The following is a 16386-nucleotide window of genomic DNA, read 5'->3' on the forward strand; positions in this document are numbered from 1 at the left end:
GGCCATTAGCATAGACTCATAGAATAGAATCATAGAATCGTTTAGGTTGGAAAAGACCTTTAAGATCATCGAGTCCGAATGTTAACCTATCGCTGCCAAGTCCACCACTAAACCATGGCCCTAAGCACCACATCTACCCGTCTTTTAAATACCTCCAGGAATGGAGACTCAACCACTTCCCTGGGCAGCCTGTTCCAGTGCCTGACTACGCTTTTGGTGAAGAAATATTTCCTAATATCCAATCTAAACCTCCTCTGGTGCAACTTGAGGCCGTTTCCTCTCGTCCTATCGCTTGTTACTAGGGAGAAGAGACGGACCCCCACCTCGCTACAACCTCCTTTCAGGTAGTTGTAGAGAGCAATAAGGTCTCCCCTCAGCCTCTTCTTCTCCAGGCTAAACAACCCCAGCTCCCTCAGCCGCTCCTCATAAGACTTGTGCTCTAGACCCTTCACCAGCTTCGTTGCCCTCCTCTGGACACACTCCAGCACCTCGATGTCCTTCTTGTAGTGAGGGGCCCAAAACTGAACACAGTACTCGAGGTGCGGCCTCACCAGTGCCGAGTACAGGGGCACTATCACCTCCCTGGTCCTGCTGGCCACACTAGTCCTGATACAAGCCAGGATGCCATTGGCCTTCTTGGCCACCTGGGCACACTGCCAGCTCATGTTCAGCTGGCTGTCAACCAGCACCCCCAGGTCCTTTTCTGCCAGGCAGCTCTCCAGCCACTCTTCCCCAAGCCTGTAGCGTTGCATGGGGCTGTTGTGACCCAAGTGCAGGACCTGGCACTTGGCCTTGTTGAATCTCATACAATTGACGTTGACCCATCGATCCAGCCTGTCCAGGTCCCTCTGTAGGGCCTTCCTACCCTCCAGCAGATCGACACTTCCACCCAGCTTGGTGTCATCTGTAAACTTACTGAGGGTGCACTCGATCCCCTCATCCGGATCATTGATAAAGATATGAAACAGATCTGGCCCAAATATGTTGGGGCCAGGTTGCAGTGCTCTCTCTTAAAAACATCATCTTTAAACTCTGCAGCATGTGAAAATAGTAGAACTGGAGATCATCAGGTTGGCCTAGGCAGCCCTCAGCACTGGGATGACAATTCCTGTAGGTAGTGTGTTAGTTGTCTGAGTAAAAGTGGACAGCGTAGCCTCTCCTTTTGCTAGAAAGAGCATCACCAACCTGGAATAATCCTGTTAGCCCAGGTAAATATGCACAATCTTGCAGCCTTGAAGAAAAACACAGTATTTTGCCACAGGTGTTTATTGCAAAAATCTGGGTTAGACTCAGTGCTCTAACTATAGAACGCCCCAGACAAAGACTTATTAGCCAAGGTTGTAACTGACATGTTTTGGAGCATTCTTCATTGCATCTGTCACCTCCGAAGAGAGCTATAACTGCAGTGCGATAAAGAGCAAGATTGATATGGAGGGAATCGTATTTTAGACCTAGAGAAAAGAATGCCCTGGGAGTTGAAGGGGCTTGCTGCTGCTACTGTTTATTAGCCCTGGCGGAAAAATCTCAGTGTGAGCACATTCACTTCAGAACAAGTATGAGCTCCTGCTGCATGTGTTTCTTTTTCTCTTTTTTTGTTTTGTAAAGGTTATTTCCATACCTTCCCATAAATCCCAAGCTCCCTGTAAAGCCAGTTTTATTGTAATAAGCTGCTATTGACAAGGAGCGTTTCTGTTCTCCAGGCGAGCTGGGGAGGCCTGCACAACTTCCCGCTGGACCTTCCTGGATGTAGCATCTCAAAGCAGGGCCATCTATTGCACCTGGATGGCCTGGCAGCTGGCTAGGTCAACTCCACTGCGGAGTGTTTTTGACAGGTACAAAAGCTTCTTGTTTACAAGGAAAACCTCTGACAACAATATCTTAACTACAAAGCAGCTGTTTTAGCAGGAAAAAGATGTCTCTACTTGTGTAACAACCCCCTGTACTCTTAAGTCTGGACCATTAGCCGATTCTGGTATTTTTTGACAGTGTATGGTTCTGAAATTAATGGGAGCTAACAACTTTCTCAAGGTCTCTCTGGAAGCAACGTTGGTATATTGATGCAATTGTGGTGTTTTCTCCTGTTTCGTGTCAGTGAAGTTCATTACTGGCTATCTCCGGTTAAAGACCAAAGTCTGATTTGGACTTTTGTCTTGTCTTGAAGTTCGTGGATTGCACCGGAATGCTGCTGTCACGGCCACGTTTTCAAGCTGGTGTTCCTGGTAGCTGTTGCGTTGGTGTTGAAAGGTAGAGAAGTCAAAGGTGGGCTCAGCACATCTCACAGCTGGTTACCAATCGTCTTCCTCTAAAAATACCTATTTCTGCATGGGAAATGGAGCTACGATGCCTGCACCAGACGAAGCTGTCAGGCTCTCTTGACTCCTCCTGGTCTTTTTTTCTTGGGTGCATTTAAAGGTCTAAATCTACCAACTAACACGCAAAGCCAGTCAGCCATGTGGGCCGTGTCCAGCTGTGGCGGGTAAGCTGGATGCAATGGTCCATCACCAGGCCCAGTTACTGAGGCGTGATCTTGTTATTGGTAAGCTTTGCTGGATCTTCTGGAAAGGAAGATGGATCCCGGGTGACTTGCTACTGTGTGCCTGGGAATAGCCACGCAGCAGCCTGAGCTGTGCTTGGACTCGCGATCCCAGAGTCTTTGTGCCCACCGTGAAAACAGCAGTGGGGGCAATAGGACAGCTTGGTCAGGGAACTTCTCTTTTTGTTTATAGTGTGAATATAAACCTGCACAAGACTCAGTAATTTAATTTGATAGAGACTAAAGCCGAAGGATGTGCTTTACCTGTAGTCTGAGTGTCCAGATCTTGGTCAGCAACACTAACCTAAAGTTCGTAAGACAGTGCCATGAAGTAACAAGATGGGTCACTTGCTACAGGCTTTTTGGCAGACAGGGCAGATGCTGTGTTGGGAAGGCTGTTGCTGTAGTCCTTCACCACTTGGGTTCATCAGTCTTACCCAGGGAAGACGGCCTGCAGCTCTGAGACCGCTGTGCAGAGGAGCACTGGAGGGCTGTGTGTGAGCACCTCATCTTGTCCCAGGGGCTTGCTTGGCATGCATTTAAGGTAGTAGTGACATCAACAGTGGCATGCCTGAATATAAGAATAACCTCAAGAGGAGAACCTCATTTCTTCCTTCTTTGGCCGTTACGGTGTGAAGGCTACAGAACCATATCACCTCCCGTACTGAAATCTTGCAAAATCTGGTGTTGTGTGTCCCACTGTATCTGAATCTGCCAAGACCAAGTCTTAACCTGAACTACCTTCACTCAACTCCAGGGCGCAGCACCCGTGTCTTTGATGAAGTAATCTTTTCTTTGAATTGAAAATGAGCCACATCCAGCACTCGGCCGGGCGTGCTGAGGTGCCCTGCGAGCCCGCTGTGCCCCCGCTCTGCAAGCAGCCGGCTCGAGAGGTGGAGGAGGGAGGAAGAATGCCCTGAGCAGAGGTGCACGGTGATGCTCCCTCCGTGCCGACTGACAGCTTTACCTGAGGGGCGTAGAAAAGCTCTCTCATTTTCCCAGCAATGGGTGGGGGACGCTGAAGCACGAAGCCAGAAGAGTCTTCGTGGCTGCACGCACGCACCAGCTAGGGGTCATAGGCAGGCAGCTGCGGAGACAGCCCTCACCACCACAGTTTTATCCCCTTTACTTTCTTTTTTTGTCGTTAAAAATTGTCTACAGAAACATGCAGAGTTAGTGTATCAACCCACGGTGAAAGAAAAGGGATTCTTCCCTTCCCCCCATCCCCTGCCCTAGATTAAGTTCACCACCGTCCTCTCTGTAAATTTAGCAAGCTTCAGACTCACTTCCCTTTGTGCGGGGACCTGAAAGAGCCATTTCCTGATTCGTACAGCGCTCTTGTATGCGCCCACGAAGTGCCCATTCATGCCCTGAATCATAAAGGTAACCTCCGTTCAGCGAGCTGCGCCCATACTTTGGCCTTGCACAAAAAAAAGGGTTTTGGTATTCAACTCAACGCGGCACGCTGAAGTCATCTTTGCATTTACTGGGGAGCTGTGCCAGTGGGTTTTTTGATCTTCTGTCTGAAAAGCATTGTTTACAAACTGCCCGAACTAAAATGGGCTGGTAAAAGCAGCAAAGCCAGCCCAAAGGAATATGTTTACTATAGTGTGCCAGGCTTGACACATTTTCCATATCCTGCCAGAGATGAGGAATGGCATCAGGGCTGCCAGTGAGTCAGCCTCGGCCGCCGGCGCCGTGCCACGCACGGTGCTTACGCAGCAGCCTCGCCGGCAAGCCCGGGCAGGCTCGGGGCTCGCTGCAGCCCTTCGTACGCTAAACTGAATGATGGTGCCGGAGAAAACTCAGCTGCTGCCAGGAGCAGAGGACTTATTTTCCTGTCTGTGGTTTGGTGGGAGATCAATGAGGCAGGGTCTGTTGTGTTTCTCTCTTCTGTGCTCGCCTCCAGGTTCATCTGACAACAAAAAAGATGAGCTGTGACTGGCTGTTGGAAGAAGGAAATGTGCATCTGCGCGGCTCTCCCCCGTCTCTGCCAAAAGAGAGAGCGAGCCAATTCATACATAACATTGGAGTCCTCTGCCATTTAGCAGCTTTTGCACAGCATCCAACTGTACAAGGACGTGTCCCTGGGGCCAAAAGACCTTTGGCTGTACTTTTGCCTTGATGGAGTAAGATCAGTACGATCTATCCTTGTACAAGAGAGCAAAATACTCAGATGCTAAAATCAGCAACCGTGTTTTGACCAAGAAGAAAACAGTAAAGGGGAAGAAGTCTTAGCTTGTGGAAAAAAAGAGGTAACTCAATGTAAATGTGAGCACATCCTCTTTTACTACCACGACCCTTCTCAAACTCTTTAAAAAGCCAGATATTTACTGGTTGCTTTTTAGCATTATTTTTTTACACTATTTTCCTATTTGTAGATAATGTTAGCCTGCTAAGGAGACTCTCTTGTTTGAGGAATGTTAGAGGAGCGGTGGTGTAAAAACACCCTCAGCCCTGGGCTAGCCGGTGACTCACACCCAGAAGTAACAGAACTATGGGAGCAAAAAATCCAAGTGATTTTAGGTGCTGGGTGGGTAAGCCAAGGTGTAACATAGACGTGCAGAACTTGTTACATACCTCAGGCCACAAGTCTCTGAGCTAAGGAACATGCTGTGCTCGGAGCCTGATTTTTGTCCTGGAAGGCTACAGGGTTAACTACCATGAATAAACTCATAGCCATCAATCGAAAGTAAACTGCCATAAATAAACCCATAACCATTAGGAGGTGTGAAGTGGTGATTTTAATTGGTAATCCTGCAGGATTTCCCATATGTTTGTATTTTCTTTGTGGAGTGAAAGGCATGAGGGGAACGGTTTTATTTGCACATCAGTTCTCCCTTCTTCCCCCGCAGCTGTAAAACTGCTCTGCCTGCGGGAAGGCTGAGGAGCATCGTGTGAACCACCCGGCTCACATCCCGGATGGATGCTCCTGGGGCACAGGAGAGCTCCACACCATCCCTCCAAACTGGAAAAGAGGGACCCTTTCTGCCCACGTCTGTGGGAACTCAACCCTGGGGTCTCTAGGCAGAAGATCCTGCAACGTTTTCCTACTTGGCTTAATTCTCTGCGCCAACTCGTTTTCTCTCGCCCTTCTCCTCTTGCTGCTTTTGTGACTCTGGTGCACTTTCCCGGCTTTGCCTGGAGCGCCTCCCTGGCCCGGGGGCCCTGCTGAGGTCTTCCCAACATTTTTCTCTTGCCTCGGTAATTTTCTTGAGGAATTCTGGCACCTCATCCCTCCTGCTTTCAAGGTTTCTCATTTATGGGTTCCTCTAGCTCAATCTCATGTATGGTTACCACTAGCAGCTTTTATTACTGATTTTGAGACAGTGTTTCCTTAAAACCTGGTCAATTGTTATTTTGAGACCTGGAGAACAATAAGCTCACTCTTTTTTTTAATATAATTTATTTTAAACATCAAGGTTTTGAGCCAGGTTAATTTTTAGCGGTGATGGCTGTGCTGGCCCCATGGCCTCATCTGACCCAGTACGGGGGACCTCGGCTCTGCGCCGGCATGTCTGGCAGACTCCCGATGCCCCCCAAGCCGCTATTCCTAAACACGTGCTGCACGGGGCCGTGGCATGTCGCCCAGCGCCGACGTGGGTGCCTGCGGGTTGCCTCCCCGTGCTGGCGCAGCAGCCGCCTCTCCTCCCTCGTGGGATGCACCGCAGATCTGGGCGGCTGTCCCTAAAAGCCTGGCAACGGCAGCTTTGCAGCGCTTTTGGCACCCTGCAGCCAAAACCATCTGAAAGGGTGTTACAGCACGCCTTGCGTAAAAGGCTTGTTTGAAGGTTATGAGTATTTATTTATGAAGAGATTGCATTTGTTTTTCTCATGCTCGGTTTCCTGCTGGTGTGAAGGCAGTTACAGCAGACGGCCGGCCCAGCGGGCAGGACGTGGTGGTACGCGTGGTACCGGTGGTACCGGTGGTACCCGTGAGCGCCTCGGAGCTGACCTTCCCTCTGTGCTGCGTGCGGGGACGAGGGCGATGACAAACCAGAGCAGAAAGAAACGTCAGAGCAAGGGAGAGCAAAAGCGGGTGATGTGATCGGAAAGGACGCAGTGAAAGCATGCGATGAAACGATGGTAGATGTTCTGTACGAGTGCTCTCCATTATTGACTGTCTGCCCCCACTAGTAAGGACTGCTTTCCTAGCTCTCCTTTCTCCCCTTTCCTATTCCCAGCTCAGCAGTACAGCTGGAGGGGGGGCACACTCCTCCCCAGTTTAAAGCTTAAGGGATATTTTTGTGGGCCATTTCCAGCCGTGTAAGAGGAAAAGTTCTTATTTCTCCAGGACGCACAGGTCTGGCGATGGGCAGGTGCCCCGCGACACAGCCCTCCCAGCCCCGATTTCACTCAAAGTGCTACAGTAACCCCAGAAGTCTTGTTATAATCACTTTTTCCTAATGTACCCTTGTAGTTGCAAGGGGTCTTTACGTTATTTGTTTCGTGGTAGGGCATAGCAGAGGCTGAGTGCTAATTTGTGTGCAGAGGAGAAACCCTGCCTGCTAATAAATCTAGGAGAGTTTTTCTCCTCCCCTTAGGTGGGATTTATTTTTTACTAGAAATAGCAATTCTTCAACGTATGTTGATAACAAGCGTGAGAATTAAGATCAAGTTTTAACTGCTGAAAGGAAACGCTCAAAGACATATTTCCTGCTGACTTTTCTTTTGATTGTTCTAGGTAATATATTCTGTAAACATTTTGACATTTAAACATTTTGACTTCAGGAGAAGGAAATTAATAGGAGATCTTTAAAAAATTCATAGAGAACAACTTACTTGTAGTAAGGTGTAGAGAAGAGCTGCTTGCTTATCCCGGGATGGAGATGTAGCCATTGATTTATTCATCTGATCTATTTAATTTGTCCTAAAGAAAAAACAAAAAGGGAAAACATAAGCAAAATTGTGCTTACAACAAAGAAGAAACTATCTGGGCCTCTCCAAGCATGCCTGTGCAATTACAGTGCCCTTATTCTCTTTACAGATTAACAAGCTTGAGCCATCGATTATCTTACTGAAACCAAAAGTAGACACCCTGAAGTAATACATCATATGACAGTCCCAGTGCGGTGGTGGTTTTGGATTAATAAACGTTATTAAACGCTTTGCCGAAAAGGGCTCCAGATGTTTTTCCTGGTGCATGCTGGAAGGTTACAGCTGCGCCTCGTAACCTTTTAGCAGCCCCAGCAGAGGGGAGGGTTTCCTCCTGAGCGCCGGGCTGCCTGGCGCTGCTCGGGCTCAGGTGAGTCAGTGGCATGAGGGGTTGTCGAAGGGCAGGAAAGGACAGATAAAACCGAGTGCCGCGGAGCCTCTGACTAAAAAGAAGCTGGCAGGTTTCGGATGCCCAACCGGTATTTTTAGGGCTCGCTTGCAGGAAGCTGGGATTGCAGGCAGCGCTGGCGTGAACCCGCGACGTCAGGCTGTGCTGAGGCCCCTTGCGAGGTGACGGCCCAGGGAAGGCGGTCCTGAGGCGACGCTGACACCCTGCGCTCCGCACATCAGGGCAACACGGGCGGCCCAGGGGCTTGCCGCAGGGCCCCCTGCCCTTTTTCCAGAATGAAAGGCAAGAAAAAAAGCCCAAATGGCACCAAACCACCCCCTGCCCTCCAGGAAAAGAGGGGAGATGGACTCGCTATAAGGAAGCAGGATTGCACTGGAGACGTGGCTGGGCCATCAGTCATCCCCCGTCGCAAGGCTCAGTGGAATGTGGGCTCTCCTCCCATGCCAAAAAGCCCCATAACACCTCCAGGGAGGCAGGCGGCAGGTACCAGCCGGGGCTGGGGCACTCGCTGCGGGGACCAGCTCCTCGCCCCGCTGGGACACAGCTGGGGACCCGCCGGGGCTGCTGAGTGGAGCGTGTCTTTCTTGGCCGGGCAAAAGATGCACAAAGCATGGCACTTGGTTGCAATAGGCAGCAATTCCCAAAACACAGGTTATAGTATGCGCTTGTTACTGGTGGTTGTAAAACTCTCTTATTTAATGCTCTAATAGTACAGTTGCTTGTCTCAAGAATAAGACACTTAGAAGAAATTACTTTATATATAAATGCAGCGTTTAGTGTCTTCAGCACACTTTCTGTATGTCCTTGCGATATGGTCATTAGAAGTTCACCATTACTCCTTTAATGGAAATAACACAAAAATGCATCATGACCAGGTACAATTTATGCATTATTTATGCATGTTATCACTCAGGTGCTGTATTTGCTGGGAATTAAGTGAAGTTCTACTGTACTTCTGTGGGAAAAGTCTTTTAACTATAGCTTTAACGGAGCAAAAGAAGAGGAACTCACGTACATGTGCTCACTCACACATTATATGAGTCACGCATAACTATGAGGCTCTGTGATTTAATAAACTACATTGAAGAAAAGGGTATTTAGCTAACGGCGGCAGCCCTGCCAGATGTCCATGGAGGTTGTTGTTGGGTGTCACAGTGAGGGCTGATTCAAGGGCAGCCCTGAACATCCTCCTGGCCATACTCGCCTGGCCCTGGAGACACCCCAATGTTCTTCTGAAACATGGGTGTGCAGGCCCCAACCGCTGGCAGCTGCCTGGCCGAGGCGGCGGCTGAGTTTGCAGGGATTTGGTAAAAGAGGATCTATGGAAAAAATATTTACAGAGAAGCTGGCTGGGACGTATCTGGGCTCTTCCCAAATGTTGTTTGCCATGTCATGAGGCTGCTGGGGCTCAGCCTCACTGGAAAGGGACGTTGTTTTGGCTTTGACCGGCGCTCGTGTGGTGTGTCAGGAAGCGTTGAGCCTGCAGAAGATGTTCCCCACACTGCAGCCAGGCAGGTTTTGCTGGCTGCAGTAGCACCAGGGATGACGCTATGAGACTTTGACACTTGGAGTTGTCTGTGATCATTTCCCTGGGCAGCCGGCTCTCCTGTGGAGTACCCGGCGGGACCTTCAGCGCAGGGCAAGTGCTTGTGCACCAAGGGGCTGAGGGCTTCCAGCTGCTCACGGCCATCTCCGTGCCCTTCCATCCTGTGCTGGCTCCCACAGAAGCTCCTCTGAAACACGTACCGCAGCGCCTGTGATGGGGTTGGGGGATGCGGGTGCTGTTTGGAGCGGCTCAAAGTAAGACCACCATGGCTGAACTTAGAAAAGATCATGAAACAGAAGGACCAGCTGCAAGTGCCACTGTCCCCATAACACTGGGGCTATGAAGCGCGCAGGGCAGCCCTGCCGGCTGAGGAGCTGGGGCTGCACCCCAGCAAGCGGCGAGGGCTGGCCCGGCACAGCCCGTGTCGTATTTGTGTGTCTAACCCTTTTGTTGCAAGCTGCACCTGGCTTTAGGTGGATTTACATTCGTTTTATTACATTCTGTACTCCCGCAAATAGGACCACCTGATGCTTTATATTTTAAATGAAAGGACCGTCATTTCTTGGATCCCAAAGGCTCAACAGCATCTCTAGGAAAGAACAGAAGATAATGTCACATCCTCCTCTACACCTCACAAACCCTTCTTGCTTTTAGACCTGTGTTAAGAGGACCTTTGGCCTTTGCAGCCCTGTGCTTATTCCAGAAAATACCCTAGTTGAGAAACCAGACATAGGCGTGTGTCAGGGAAGCCTTAGCTGCCTGAACTGTGCTGGAGAGGCACGTGGCTATGGGTGCGTAGAGGCAAACCTGGTCCTGCCTGGGAGTGAAGCAGGGATGTCTGAGCATGTTGAACTGCAGGGGTGAAAAAGTGCTTTGGCTTTTACCAGCAGAAAATAATAGCTTACTGACGCCAAGCCCAAATGGCAAGAAAAGGAGCTCTGGGATTCTGGCCATTGCACAGCCTCCTCATACGTGCAAGGATTCCCCTGGGCATAACTCCCCGCAGGACTTCTGTGATAAAATTTCAGTCCAATCTTGGTGACGGCAAACTCAGCATGGAAATGCAGGATAATTTTATTACTTCCCTGTTCTGAGAAGGTGGTCAACTGATGCCTATAAATCCTGAGTATTTGCTTATGAAAAGATTTTTTTTCCTCTGGGATTCTTTAACCTTGTTCTCACTTCACCGTCATTTGGACCAGCTGTACTTTGTGATGTGGTGGACTTTGTTTTATCAGTCCTATTTACAGTCTGCCAGCTTTCAGAGATATGTGGTTACATGAAATGGGTGTGCTTTCTTACCTGGCTAAGGAAGAGCATACGCTGACTGCCATTATCCCTTGAATTTTCAGCTAGTTTTGTTTAAAACTGGATTAATATAGTGTTATTTCTTTGATGCTAGTGCTTGTTGCTGCCTCTATCTGCCAGTTCTGCCTCTTACTCTTCAGCAGCAAGTAATTCCTGCTCCCGCACCAGTAAATCCAGTGCTTGCTAATCCACTGCATTATGGCTGATGAGATCAATGGGGGGTAACAATAATCCAGAAAGAATTAATGTATCCCAGGAATTTACCTCTGGGACTTCTGATGATGTTGCGAAATAAGAGCCTTCTAGTTTCTTCTGATTACACTTACTGGGAAAGAATAAAGCCTAAACCATTTCCCTTGATGCCTCTGCCTCCGTGGGGCGCATGGCTCCCCGTGGCAGCCTGCGTGGCCAGCCCCTGCACCCGGCATCCCTTCACTGCTGCAGACCTCCCCTCCTGCTTCTTTTTTTCTTTACATTTTCTGCCCCAATGGCAAAGCGACAGCTCTGTACAGAGGTCATTACCTCTAGGAGTGGCGAACGCAGGTTTTGATCCTTCCCTCGACATTGGCTCTGAAAAAATGGGGGAAAAAAAAAATAATCCATGTGTCTGCAACTGTAGCTAAACTGTATTCAAGCTGCGTGGTGGGAAATGTTCTTGTACATTGGTGTTAGCCCATGGTAGGAAGTTGACTGGGGAAAAACCCAAAATTCTACCATATGAAGTGATTGCAAAAGGCACAGGACTGTTGACCAAAACTACGAGTCCTTTCGTTTCCTCCTGTACAAGCTGTGCGGTGGTGTTTCTATGTCGGTGGCTAAAACAGGTCAAATGTGAAAGTTCAGGGAGATCATGAAGAGCCCAGACTGGAGTTTGCTCATCATGAGAGCAATTAGAGGAAGACTGTTCAAAGGTATCTTTGCAGTGGTATCTGGGTGCCTAATTATAGTAACCAGCTTTGAAAAATCTCACCCTGCACTTTACCAGTGTGTTTTAAAAACAGCGCTGCAACATGCAGGTTGCTTGGAAACACCGACGGGCTTTCACGTGGAAAGCTGCCGTCTCTCTCACGCTTTTTTCCCCAGGTGGAGGAAGGTTTCTAGTAGGAATTTCAGGGCTTCATGTCCCTCCCCCGCTTGGTGGGCTCCTGGGAGGTGATTTGGAAGACGGGGAGCCACCTCGTCACACCGTACCGCAAACTTTCAGGAGAGGACAGGTACCTGGTTTCGTCTTAACCACAGCAACGTTCTTTTTAACCTGTTTTGGTGGGGAGGGGAAACGGAGCTCAAGGAAAAGGAGGTGCCTTTTCCCTCTGAGTGAACGTGAGCAGCTCACACCTGCTGTGTGAACAATAGAAACGCGCACCGGTCCAAATGCAAATAAACAAAACTGTTTAACACCAGAGGAATTTCTGCAACCGGTGTTTGTTTTTCATCCTCATGAGCTAATTATCCTGGGGCTTTTTATCTCTTGCTTCGGCCTCCAGTAAATCTGTGAAATGAAACCGAAACTGGTTTCATTTCACAGAAACCCCTTCCCTACTTTCAGTAGAGATGTGTACCTGTGCTTTATTCTGTCCTCAGCCACAGTGAGCATTTCTGATAGCAAAGAAGCCAGAGCGCAGTAGGGTGAGGCCCGGGGAACAGGAGAAGTGCACCTTGCGGTGCCGCACTGGTGTTGGGCTGCGCTCCTACCCCAGAGCCCACGTCCGCCATCTTCAGCCTTACACACTCTCCTCCACGAGACCCCTAACAGGGACTACTCTGAGCTCATGATGGGCTCTCAAGCCCTCCATCAAGGCTGCACCTACCAAAAACCTGCTCGACAGCAAAAGGAGTTAGCCAGGTCTTGGGGCGAGAAAGAAGAGTCCTGGGAGGGAGTCGCACCTGGATGGTGAAGTTAGGCCTGCTTTGAGTTTGCAGTGAGATTAAACACTAGCAGCAGGCACGCTAGTTGTGTGTTGCTTTGTTTCGGGTAGCAGCTAATGCCTTTATTTAAATTGCAGCCACTTCTCTGAAACCTGAGTTGCAAAGAAGCAGCATTCAAGCAATCCTGCTCAGGCAAGAAAAACAACCGGGCAAAGCCGAGTCCGTAACAGGAGGTGACGTATTTAAACCAAGGGAAACAGCTGCGTGCTGCAGTTTTCCTCGGCGCTGCCATCAGTCGGCGCGTGCCCGTGTGTGCGTGCCCGGCCGCGCGTGCGCTGCTGTGCGTGCGCGGCTGTGTGTGCGCTCCTTCAGCTCAGCTTTTGCTCCCCCAAGGCGCGTGGAGGGAGAGCCCAGGGGAGCGAGCGCCGTGAGGAGAAAACTTGCGCGAGCCGAAGACAATAAACCTTCTGGTCAGCTCGAAGAAAGGGAGGCATGAAGCACATCTCTGGGCCAGCCTTCAGCCCGAGGTAACGCTGTGCAGCGGGGAATTACGCAATCGTTTCCTGACTCCCTGCTCCACACGTAGCTGCTGTTTTCCCTGCAGCTGCGTCAGCGAGACCTCCGCATTCAGCTGGCCAGGCTCCAGGATGGCAAGTCTCCCAAGACAAAATGCCATGTGCAGAAATGCATTAAAGCACCTATATGCTCTTGGGGGGAAAAGTTTGCGTTGGCTTTTTGAATTACATTGAGAGCAAAGGCTCTTTAAAAGGAGAAGGGAGGAGGAAGGGTTGTTTTTCTCGCATATATTATGTTTTAACTCAAATTATGTATACAAAAAAGCCTCCTTCCATGGCGTCGCTATGGCTACGGCCCGGATCCTTGTGCGCGAGCCTGCAGGCAGGAAAATGCCAAGCGGAGAGGGGGCGGCGAGCCCAGCGCTCCTTCTTCTTGCAGCCAGGTGTGGCCCTCCGCTGCGTCCTCCGGCCGCAAGTTTGTCCGAGGCCGCCTTTCCATCCCCACCCAACGGGAATGTGGAAACGCTGCAATTGCAAAGTCTTCTGCTGGCTGGCTCGGCGTGAGGAGAGCTTCCCAGGTCATGAGCTTGAGAGCGAGAGCAAGGAGGATCTTTGCACCTCACCTCCCCGGAGATGTTATCAGCACTGTCATAACACCTGCTCTCTAACCCCTCCCCAGAGGCAGGCACGCTGCAGCGAGGAAACGGGGTAATGCAAAAGGCTGACATACCTGCAGGCCCCACGCAAGCCCTGTGCTTGTGCCCCATGTGATGGGTTCCCACTGGTGTGATACCAGTGACCAGCCCAAAAGCTGCTGGTATTGCTTCGCCCCAGCCGTACGCTCGCACTGCAGCTTGGTGGTGTGATCATGATCCTGGAAATGAAGAAAGTCAAGCCGGGTGAGGTTTCTCCTGTGACTAAACCCATAGAAAATACTCAGTTGTACGTCTTGATTGTAGTTAGAGTCTCTTTGGTCCCCTGGCAACTTGAGAAAAAGTTACTGAGGGAATTGAAAATTGGTCTTTTGTTGAGCCGTGGCATTAGCACATCCCTCTGTTGGAGACTCTGTACCACAGCTGTGAGAATATTTCTGCTGGTTTTAAAAACCCTACCTCTTAGTAGGATCTCGGTGAAAGTCACATCTGAAAGGTTAGGCCTTGTCTTTACTTTCAGGTGTGAATGTTTACAATTATCACAGTTGGCTAGAAAAGGTCTTCCTATTTAGCACTGCCTTGCTTGTTTTCTGTGACTCCCTGAGAATCCATTTCAGCAGAATTCATTTAGAAAATACAAAGGTAAACCGCATTGGCAGGAGAAGATGAACGAGATACGTTAAAGACTTCTACATTGGTTGAAAATTTGACTAAGCTGCTTGCTTTCCTCATTATAATGCCTAATTAGTTAGCTTGTTCCATTCAGTCATGCAGCTTTGATAGCTTCATTGTGCTCCAGAAGACCGGGCCCTGAGATTTAAGCAGGTCTGTCCTAGATATCTAATGAACTGTTAATTTGAAAATAAAAACATTCTTAAGCTGCTCTACTAAGCGATCACCTTCTGGACTGATATACGGAGCCAAAAGGACCGGCTTAAAATAACTTCAAACGCGATTGCACGAGGCCCGAGATGCAGGAGTAGGTTACTGTAGCTCGCTGCGTTACCAGCGAAGTTACTGCAGCTTCACCGATGCGAGGGTGCAACACCCTGGGGCTCAGCGAGAGCTGCGGGAGACCATCTCGTCCTTCCCACGCCGCCTCCAGCTCTAGGTACCGGGCCAGCTCATCAGGTGGGCTTACTCTCATGATCTTTGGCCTGCTGAACTGCAGAATCGAACGCCTCTGCAAGCGCAGGGCGGTTTGTAGCCTAGCAGTTAAATCTCTGATGGGGCCAGAAGCAGGGATTTCTGTTCCCCTCGGGCAGGGGTGGGATTTGAGCCCGAGGCTCCCGCGCGCGGCACGAACGCTGTCACAGCTGAGGTGCCGCGCAGACACGGGGAGCGTCTGGAAGTGACTGTTTCTTATGCAGAACCTGATCTGCTAAGTCAGGGTGATTTACGTGACAGATTCGGGGCTGAGCCCAGCCTGTGTTTGTCCGGACAGCCACCTTGGGCATACGCTGCCTCCTGCTCTCTTCCAAGAGCTCCTGTGTTTCTTATTGGTTTTCTCATTCCTGAGGCAAGAGCTGACAGCCGTATCTCACACCTGGGCAGAGCTGGCACCCTGCTGCCCACGCCTTCGTTAAATACGAAAACAAAAGAGAAAACAAGGATAGTTTCACGCTAAGTGCCCTGCGCGACCTGCTGCTGCTGCTGCTAGGCAGAGGGACATCTTGTTCTTAAATTTAGGTTAATTAGGGTTACCCATGGCTGAAGCAGTCACTGCCTGCTACTCGCTGGGACGAGGAGACATCTTCCAGATGACACGTGATTTATGCAGCGATTAAAATCAGTTTAAAATCTTGTTTTATTTAAACCAGTGCACGTTACAAGGCAGGTAAGTAAGTCTCTTCCCTTCCTTCGAAGTGAAGGCAGCGCTGGCCAAAAGCAGCCTTTTATTGCGGGGGTACTACGGCGCAAGAGGAGAGCGCGTAAAACTTGCATGCATCCACTTTCACCACCAGCTTATGAGAAAGGCAGATGCGGTACCGCCAAGCTGGTAAGGCTGTTTCCAAGCTGATCGAACAGTTAATGAGCAGCGCTGTTTTCACATACTGCAGCACAAAGGTTTAAACACGCAGGACCAGAGTTTTTCGCTGCTTACCACAGCGCTTAACGTCAGGCAGCTCACCACTGCCGCCGAAGCACGCAAAAAAACCTCTGTATGGTAACTGAAATCACACACGCAAATCCAGATTCAAGGTCAACGTTTTAAGACTCGCACAGGGGAGTTTCTTTCTGGTTTGCAAGAACGCTTTCTCCTACTCCTGAGCAGTCAAGCCTGTTTTTGTGACCGAGGCTTTGAAACTCCAGCTAGATGCATCTTCCCCTCCAGGGCTATGCCCTCCTGAGGGAGGCGCTCCGCAGTGAACCGAAAGCCCCAAGGAGGCAACGCCACAAGCACCCACCTTTCCTGGAGCTGCTTCCCAGAGGGCCGAGAGCAGCAGCCTCATTGAAGGACTCCACATGAGCCGACCGCAGCTCACCTCGAGTCCCCGCTCGCGGGACAGCCTGCCCCGCACCACGCCAGGCCGGGGCACAGACCCATCGCAAACCCCTGCCCGCGCTCAGAGCCGGCCCCCGGGGCCCCGCGGGCACGCCAGCACGCCTCTTCTCTCTCCGGGACCGTGGTAAATCATGCTTTGCTCGTGCAAACGCCTGGGTGAATCGGAGTTAGCTTG

The 16386-nt window shown here is 50.2% G+C and overlaps 1 protein-coding gene and 1 long non-coding RNA gene across 3 annotated transcripts in view; one reads left to right on the plus strand and one right to left on the minus strand.

Moving 5' to 3' along the window:
* APOO (apolipoprotein O) overlaps positions 1-13784 on the plus strand; it is a 48344-nt gene extending 34560 nt beyond the window's left edge. The window contains exon 9 of the mRNA XM_087758977.1: positions 12675-13784. The gene's annotated coding sequence lies outside the window, so the exon portion shown is untranslated. The remainder of the gene's footprint in view (positions 1-12674) is intronic.
* Positions 593-16178, minus strand: LOC148055767 (uncharacterized). Of its 2 annotated transcripts, XR_015705071.1 has the most exons (6): positions 16114-16178; positions 13783-13926; positions 11194-11241; positions 9888-9952; positions 7316-7403; positions 593-4523 (listed from the first exon to the last, which is right to left on the minus strand). It is a non-coding gene; the product is annotated as an uncharacterized LOC148055767 (long non-coding RNA). The 2 variants fall into 2 exon arrangements; XR_015705070.1 differs by having other exon boundaries at positions 593-4448; positions 7316-9952.
* Between the last annotated feature and the right edge of the window lie 208 nt (positions 16179-16386).

Source organism: Nipponia nippon, unplaced genomic scaffold (assembly GCF_047370975.1).
Source record: "Nipponia nippon isolate SJK-2023a ecotype South Korea unplaced genomic scaffold, ASM4737097v1 scaffold_2, whole genome shotgun sequence".
In the NCBI taxonomy this organism is placed as follows: domain Eukaryota; kingdom Metazoa; phylum Chordata; class Aves; order Pelecaniformes; family Threskiornithidae; genus Nipponia; species Nipponia nippon.